Below are 8,371 nucleotides of genomic sequence, written 5' to 3'. Positions count from 1 at the left end.
GGAAGTGGCACTGTCCTCATTTGAGGCAAGGAGGCTTCTGCAATTGCCAACCCCCTGAAGGTTTCTGGGGTGAGGGGCTGGCACCCTGCTCCTGCTCCAGCAGCCTGGCAGAAATCTGGGAGCTTCCCTCCCTGCCTCCCGGGGCACAGACTCTGTGCCAGGGAGCTCCAGGGCTCCAGCATCAAAACATCAGGATCTCGGGAGCAGGGAGATGGGATGTGGGCATCCCAAGTCCTGTTTGGTCACTGGGAAGGGAGCTGCTCTCAAAACACACACTGGGGCTCGAGTGGAGCCAGGGACTTGTTGCTGAGCACAAGCACTGCTGTCCCACACTCCTTGTGTGCAAGGAAGTGGCATTTTGGTGTTAAAAACCCAAAATGATCCTATTTGCTGACTCTCTTGTCTGCTGTGTGGAGCTCTTCCTTTGCATGGGTTAAGTCTGGGGCTGCTTGCCACGTGGCTACCAGGCAGAAGCCCAAGGTGCATCAGCAGCATCTTTGCCTGTGCTTCAACCTTCTCACAGCCCAGCTGGTGGTCACAGTGCACAGTGGCTCTTCAATTTATTTCTTTTTCCAGGCTGCTGCTCTCAGCTCAGTGGTGCATGGCCTGTGCTTTGCTATTGCTCACTTCAAAGAAACCTTTTTCTTCAAAATTTAGGAGTGGACTGGGCACTGGTGCAGGGAGTGTGAGCCCTGGGGCTCTGCTCGCACAGCTACTGCTCCACTCGCTCAGATTTCCACTCAGATTTCCTGGCAGTGAAGCACTGGGGCTGAAAACACTGAATTATTTGGATAATAATAATAATAATAATAATATTCTAAAATGGGCATTGGGTAGCAGTGCTTTCCAGTCTCTGTGTTACAGCTCGTTGCCTGTAAGCCATGCTTAGCATTTTATTTTGTGTGACACTCTGCAGAAAAGCTCCCCAGGGCTCATACTGGGGTTATGATGAGCACCAAAAGGGCACAAGGAAATGGTGACAGTGGTGAGCTCACAGCAAGGTCACATCAGCACACAGAGGGACACGGAGGTTATGAGAACGAGGGACATGGCTCAAAGAAAATAAACCAATATTTATTGAATTTTATTTAGCCTGTGGTCCTTTGTGGACTGCCTTCTTTGGGAGGTTTGAGCTCTTACTTGTGGCCAAATTGCTGCTCTTTCTTTTCTTTTGACTGTTTCCTTGTGATTTGTACCCTCTGCAAGTCTGGTACCCCTTTGCTTTTGTTTTTAGGGTGTGAAAACCTCTTGCAAAACCATCACATTGCCTGTTAACAGTATGCACTGGTTTGGAAATTCAGTCTCTTACTGCTTTTACCCCTCTCATTCTTCTAATTTTCGATGTGGGGAAAAAGAAAAAAAGAAAAAAAAAGAACCCCCTATGGCCCAACTTTCCACAAGTGCTATTTCCTGTGGTCTTGAAGATCACGTTGAGCACAGCCACATGAACCTGAGTTATCTTTGTGCTCTCTTGCTGAGCAGAAAAGGGAGCAGGGAGGGGGTGAAACCCCACTCTGCCTTCCAGTAAACCCCAAACCTTGCTCTGAGCTGCTGAGTCAGTGTCTGTCAGGAACCCCTCCCTGGTGTCAGCATCTCCAAAGACCATGGCAGCATTTCAAGTCTGTCCCTGCCAGAAATGCAGCTGGAAATGGTTTTTTTTTTTTCCTTTTCAGGGGGCTGAAGAGGGTCAAGGGTTCACCTCTCAGAGGCAGGCAGGGCTGGGCCACTTGTGGGATGCTTGGAGTCCTTCCTGGGATATTCTGTAGAAGGGATGCATCCATTTATCCAGTGTTCCTTTGTGGACAGTGGAGATGAAATTTTGACAGAGGAAGACTCTGCTCCATCAGCCCAAGAGGAGGAGAGGATGCTGAGGAGGGGCTGAGCATCTCTCAGCCCTCCCAAACACCTTTGGGGTGATGGGTTTGTTCCCCATCCCTGTGCTCACAGCAGGATGCTCCCCCCAGAATGTGTCTCTGCCACCTGGAAGGGAACAGGAGAGTAGTGAGTGTGATAAACAGCTCGATGCAAACAGAAAAGATTTCCTCTTTATTTCCTTTAAACACAGCTACAGGAAACTCAGCTGCCTTGGGCAGGAAGCAGGGGTTGCTGAGGAGAGGGGCAGAAGAGCCAGTGGGGTTTTGCAGGCTGCTGGTACCAGGTTTGATCCACTCTGCTCTGAAGAATTATCATCAGCATCCTAATGCCTAATTATCACCATCCTAATGCCCTGAGGGGGTCTGAGGAGTCTCAGAGGCTTTTGGGGAAGGAGGAGCAGGGATATCAGGACTGTAGCCTGTGAAATAATCTGCTTTGCTCTGCATCTTGCAGCTTCCAGATGGGAACTTCAGTAAAATCCTCAGAAGTCCCCAAATAAGCACCAGATTGAGTCCAAAGAGGCGGCTGTTGGTAGCATCACTTTATTGAGACTGTTCCCCAGCCAGGCACAACGGTGTCACCTCCAGCTGTAGCCCTGCAGAGGCTGAGATGAACAAAGCAGCATTAAGGAGATTTCCCAGCTCTTTTAAAAATGGGGAAAAAATGCAGGAAGGTTTTCTTCTTCCTGGAGAAAGCCCTGAGGTCCCCTGGTGGGAAACAGCCTCATCTGAGCCAAAACATCACAGCTGTTTTGCTCAGGGAAAGGTGATGAAACTGAAGACTTGTGGTTCCAGGCACCCCCACACCTGTGTGTGGAACAAGGTCCAGTCCAAGGTTAATTAGTCACAGGGGGCAAATCACCTCATCAAGGAAAAGGTGAGGGAGGGAGGGCAATTCCAGGGCTGCTGTGTCACCCCTTAAACCCTGCAGCTTCATGTTCCTGCCCAGGGCACTCCCCCTGAGCTGGGTTTTGCTGGGAGTGTTTGGTTTTAATCTCTGGTAGCTGAGAAAAGGCTTCAAAAATATTCTTTGGTGGTCACAAACCAAAGCACAGGTCACAAAGTCACAAACCTTCTTTGCACAGGAAAATGCAGTCAAAGGGGAGGCTCAGCAGTCCCACAGGGTGTTCAGAAGATCAGAAAGTGGTTCTAAGAAAGGAAACCAGCTGTGAAATCCACCTTGATGATTTTAATTGACCTCATCTGTGCTGCCTGCCTGAGCACTCACTCTGCCTGGGGGTGCCGCTGCCTGAAGAGGAATGTTCCCAGTTCTCCTGCTCTAAACCCACTGGTGCAGACTGGGATGTGCTGGACTGGAACAGAACAACTGCAGGCACTGGATGGACCAGGATTTGCAGGCAGTTCCAGGATGGATCTGGCTTGTGGACACTGCTGTGTGAAGTAAGGAGGGAGAGGGACTCTGAATCCCATGGGATGGAGGGGATGCAGCTCCAAGGGTGGGATGGGTGCTTGCCTGGCATTGCTCTATAGGGGGGAAGTCCAGGAGCAGTTTTGGGGGAGATGCCTTCAGGCAATTCATTAAAAACTCTGCCAGGCACTGATCAGAAGCACAAACACTTTTTAAAGCTGATCTGCTCAGATAAGGTGCTCTCAGTGGGTGTTTCCATTATACAGAAGTTTTCCACAGCCACCACCATGCTTCTTCCATACCCTGGTGGAAGGGGAGGAGCTCTGACCCCCTCATCCCTCTTGCCTTCCCTGCAGATCAGGGCTGCCCCAAGATCACCCCAAAAATGACATTCCCTGTAGCCCAGGGCTTCTCTGTACTCTGCACAGAAAGCAGAGCAGCAGGAATGGGTGTAAAGCTGTGCTCCTGAGTTAGCTGGGAGCAGGCCCTGCATAAAGGAGAATTTTTAACTCTGTGCCTTGGTAGTTTGGTTGGGTTTTTAAATTTTGTTCGCTTCTTTGGTTAGGTTTTTTTTTGTTGTTGTTGTTGCTGTTTGGGTTTTTTTGTTTTGTTTTGTTTTTTGGGTTTTTTTTCCTGTTGTGCTTCTGCTGGGTGTGCTTATTGATTTCTCTGCCATGGGGCTGGAAAATGTCAAGGAAAGGGTGTGTGTGTGTGTGTGTGTGTGTATCTGTTGGCTGCACTGGGGCACTGAAATGCTGTCAGGGTTTAACACTGGCCTGGCAATTAAACTGAGTGACAGCTGCTCTCTATTAATCTCTCTCTCCTCCCTGATAAAGAAAGGAGAGAGAATAAGGGAGAGAGACTGATGGGTTGGAAACTAAACTACACAACTTTAGTGAAATAGGAATGATAAATAGGAAAAAATTACTAAATCTATACAAATATCCAGGAAAATGGATCCCACATTCCTCCCCCCTTTCCCCCAGTAGCTCTCACGTCACCACCGAGGCTGCAGGGCAGCCCTGGGAAAGTCCAGGCTGGACTCCTGGGGTCAGCAGCAGTTGGGAGCTGGAGGCAGGAACACACAGATTCAGGCTGGAATGGATCAGGAGCACAGGCAGAGGAAGGGATGGAATCCTCCCAGGATGCTGGGTGAAGAAAGGGAAGCAGGAAAAAGCAGGAAGGGCAGGCAGCTGGAAGCTGGAAGCGTGGCTTGGCCCTCATGATGCCTCAAATTTATCCCGAGTACGAGGTGTATGGGATGGAATCCTCTGTTTGGTCAGTTCTGGCATCTATCTTGTCCCTTTCTCCCCAAAGGAAGCTGCAGGTGGGACCTCTTTATTCCTTCTGGAGGGTAAAATGTTCCTCAGAGCTGAGCAGTGGCCTTGGCTCTGCACACCAGGCTCTGGCTGGAACTCTAAACATCAGTGTTATCAGTCATAGAATCATAGAATTGGCTGGGTTGGAAGGGACCTCAGAGCTCATCAAGTCCAACCCTTGATCCACTCCCACTGCAGTTCCCAGCCCATGGCACTGAGTGCCACATCCAGGCTCTTTTGAAATATCTCCAGGGATGGAGAATCCACCCCTTCCCTGGGCAGCCCATTCCAATGTCCCTCAGCCTCTCCTCATAGGATCTGTGCTCCAGTCCCTTCCCCAGCCCAGTTGCCTCCTTTGGACCTGCTCCAGCACCTCAATCTCCTTCCTGAGCTGAGGGGCCCAGAACTGGACACAGGACTCAAGCTGTGGCCTCCCCAGGGCTGAGCACAGGGGCAGAATCCCTTCCCTGGACCTGCTGGCCACGCTGTTCCTGAGCCAGCCCAGGATGCCATTGGCCTTCTTGGCCACCTGGGCACACTGCTGCCTCCTCTTCAGCTTCCTGGCAATCCAGACTCCCAGGTCCCTCTCTGTCTGGCTGCTCTCAGCCACTCTGTGCCCAGCCTGGAGCTCCCCATGGGGTTGTTGTGGCCAAAGTGCAGGACCCGGCACTTGGCCTTCTTGAACCTCATCCCGTTGGGATCAGCCCAACTCTCCAGTCTGTCCAGGTCCCTCTGCAGAGCCCTCCTGCCTTCCAGCTGATCCACACTCCCCCCCAGCTCAGTGTCATCTGCAAATTTGCTGATGATGGACTCAATCCCCTCATCTAAATCATCACTAAAGATATTGAACAGCACTGGGCCCAACACTGATCCCTGGGGGACACCACGGCCGCCATTTTGATGCAGCCCCGTTCAGCACCACTCTCTGGGCCCGGCCCTCCAGCCAGTTCCTAACCCAGCACAGATGCCCCTGTCCAAGCTGTGGCCTGACAGCTTTTTCAGGAGAATCCTGTGGGAGACGGTGCCAAAGGCCTTGCTGAAGTCCAGGTAGAGCACATCCACAGCCTTCCCCTCATCCACCAGGCGGGTCACCCGATGATAAAAGGAGCTCAGGTTGGTCAGACAGGACCTGCCCTTCCTAACCCCATGCTGGCTGGGTCTGATCCCTTGCCCATCCTGCAGGTGCTGGGTGATTGCACTGTCCTAGAAGCACACACTGTCTGAGAAAAACTTGCTGTTAATTTTAGCATGTGCAACTATTTACAGGAGACTTAGCTAAAAGCAAAAGTACAAGACAGAAAATCACCTTTTCCCTGGCCCAAACCAGGACAAATGCAAACCCCTCCCCATTGCTTATTTTAATTTTGTTTAGAATCACCCTGTGTGCTCCCCCCTGGCTGGTTGGGATGTCAGAGCCTGAATATCCTCCTGCCAGGGACCTCAAAGCTGTGCCTGGAGTGTGACCCTCCTGGGCTGGCATCCACCCCAACTCTGCTGCTCCAGGGTTGTTAAATGAGGCTGGAAAAGTGGGAATCCTCTTTCCATGAGTCTCTGGGAAGGTTTTTGAGCCTTCCCTGGCTCAAATCTCCTTCCTTGCAGTGCTCACTCCATCCTGTAATGCCTCAAGATCCCTGCTGGAGTGATTTAAGCCACTTCTGAGTGTGTTTTGTCTCAGAGTTGATTTTTGTGGATGAAATTTAGGCTTTTAATTTAGTGAGAGAAATACCACCCCTCTTTTCCAAAGTCCTTTTGTCCTGCCCAACCCAAACCATTGCAACTGCCCAGGCTCATGCATTTGGCTTTTTTTGTCACCAGGTGTGGGGCAGCATGATATTCCCTATTTCCCAGCTTTCAGAAGGATGTTCATGGGGATTATTTCTTTCAAAGTGACCTCGGTTCCATCCTTTTCCATGGTCCTTGGTAAAGAAAATCTTTGTTTTTCAAAAACCTTGGGAAAATCATCCCCAGAGATACAAGTTCTTGGTGACAGCTGGAGCTCTGTCCTTAGAACAGGGATATTTTTGTGATGCCTTTTCCTTGGAGGTTTTTTGGTTTTTGTTGGCTTTTTTGTTGGCTTTTTTGTTGGCTTTTTTGTTGGCTTTTTTGTTGGCTTTTTTGTTGGCTTTTTTGTTGGCTTTTTTGTTGGCTTTTTTGTTGGCTTTTTTGTTGGCTTTTTTGTTGGCTTTTTTGTTGGCTTTTTTGTTGGCTTTTTTGTTGGCTTTTTTGTTGGCTTTTTTGTTGGTGTTTTTTTGTTGGCTTTTTTTGGTTGGCTTTTTTTGGTTGGCTTTTTTTGGTTGGCTTTTTTTGGTTGGCTTTTTTTGGTTGGCTTTTTTTGGTTGGCTTTTTTTGGTTGGCTTTTTTTGGTTGGCTTTTTTTGGTTGGCTTTTTTTTGTTGGCTTTTTTTTGTTGGCTTTTTTTTGTTGGCTTTTTTTGTTGGCTTTTTTTTTGCTGCCTTTTTTTTTGCTGCCTTTTTTTTTGCTGCCTTTTTTTTTGCTGCCTTTTTTTTTGCTGCCTTTTTTTTTGCTGCCTTTTTTTTTGCTGCCTTTTTTTTGCTGCCTTTTTTTTTGCTGCCTTTTTTTTTGCTGCCTTTTTTTTTGCTGCCTTTTTTTTTGCTGCCTTTTTTTTTGCTGCCTTTTTTTTTTGCTGCCTTTTTTTTTGCTGCCTTTTTTTTTGCTGCCTTTTTTTTTGCTGCCTTTTTTTTTTGCTGCCTTTTTTTTTGCTGCCTTTTTTTTTGCTGCCTTTTTTTTTGCTGCCTTTTTTTTTGCTGCCTTTTTTTTTGCTGCCTTTTTTTTTGCTGCCTTTTTTTTTGCTGCCTTTTTTTTTGCTGCCTTTTTTTTTGCTGCCTTTTTTTTTGCTGCCTTTTTTTTTGCTGCCTTTTTTTTTGCTGCCTTTTTTTTTGCTGCCTTTTTTTTTGCTGCCTTTTTTTTTGCTGCCTTTTTTTTTGCTGCCTTTTTTTTTGCTGCCTTTTTTTTTGCTGCCTTTTTTTTTGCTGCCTTTTTTTTTGCTGCCTTTTTTTTTTTGCTGCCTTTTTTTTTTTTGCTGCCTTTTTTTTTTTGCTGCCTTTTTTTTTGCTGCCTTTTTTTTTTGTTGGCTTTTTTTTTGTTGGCTTTTTTTTGTTTGGTTTGGTTTTTTGGGGATTTTTTTTTCTCTTCCAAGGCAGTTCATCTCCAGCACTGACAGAGATAATCTGCAGTCACTCCCCTCTGCTCCCCCAGCACCCTGTGTAGGGACCTCTGGAATGGGACTGATTTTCCTGGCTCCAGGGTCCCCTCTAGGGGTGTCCCCTCTCCTGGCCTCAAAGTGGAGGTGTAGAAACACAAATAAAGGCAGAAACTGCCTGTTTGGGATATTCCAGAGGACCTAAGCAGGGTGATGCCTCCAGCTTACAAAACCAGCCAGAGAGTTTGGGTGGATCTGGAAATATTTGATTTGTGGCATGGGCTCCCTGAATGATTTTATTTTACTGGCAGCTCTTTGGGGAATGCTGATCCAGATGTGTGTCTGCAGGATGCAGGGATGCTTTGGGTTTATTTTAACAATAAAAAAAAAAAAAACCCATGGTGCTGGCACTGGTGGAGTTTGAGCACAGACCACTAGATGTCTGTCTAAACCAAGGCTGTGGGTTTATCAGCTTGCAGAGAGCAGAGATTCATGAACTGCAGACTCATGCAGAGAGCACAGAGGAGAGGAAAAGGTCACAGGAGGATCCTGCAGCACTGCCAGGGATGGGGCAGCCACAGCTTCCTTGGGCAACCTGGGACAGGGGCTCACCACCCTCAGATTAAAGAATTTTTTCCTAATGTCCAACA

This window comes from Heliangelus exortis, chromosome 8, assembly GCF_036169615.1.
Source record: "Heliangelus exortis chromosome 8, bHelExo1.hap1, whole genome shotgun sequence".
In the NCBI taxonomy this organism is placed as follows: Eukaryota; Metazoa; Chordata; class Aves; order Apodiformes; family Trochilidae; genus Heliangelus; species Heliangelus exortis.
This window is presented reverse-complemented; position numbering follows the sequence as displayed.